We start from the raw sequence: 200 nt of genomic DNA, 5'->3' as shown, positions 1-200 counted from the left end.
TTATTATTATTATTATTATTATTATTATTATATTAAAAATTATATTATATATATTATTATTATATTATATATATAAACAAAGGTTATTATATATCGAATATATTTTAGCGCTAGTTGGTAAAACCTATTAACGTCGTTGCAGTTTTGAAAGAATGCGTCAGAAAATGAGAGTTAAAAAAATGATGATGAAGAAGAAGGGA

The sequence above is a fragment of the Polistes fuscatus genome, unplaced genomic scaffold, assembly GCF_010416935.1.
Source record: "Polistes fuscatus isolate 324 unplaced genomic scaffold, CU_Pfus_HIC Scaffold11, whole genome shotgun sequence".
Lineage (NCBI taxonomy): Eukaryota > Metazoa > Arthropoda > Insecta > Hymenoptera > Vespidae > Polistes > Polistes fuscatus.
Note: the sequence above shows the minus strand (reverse complement) of the source record.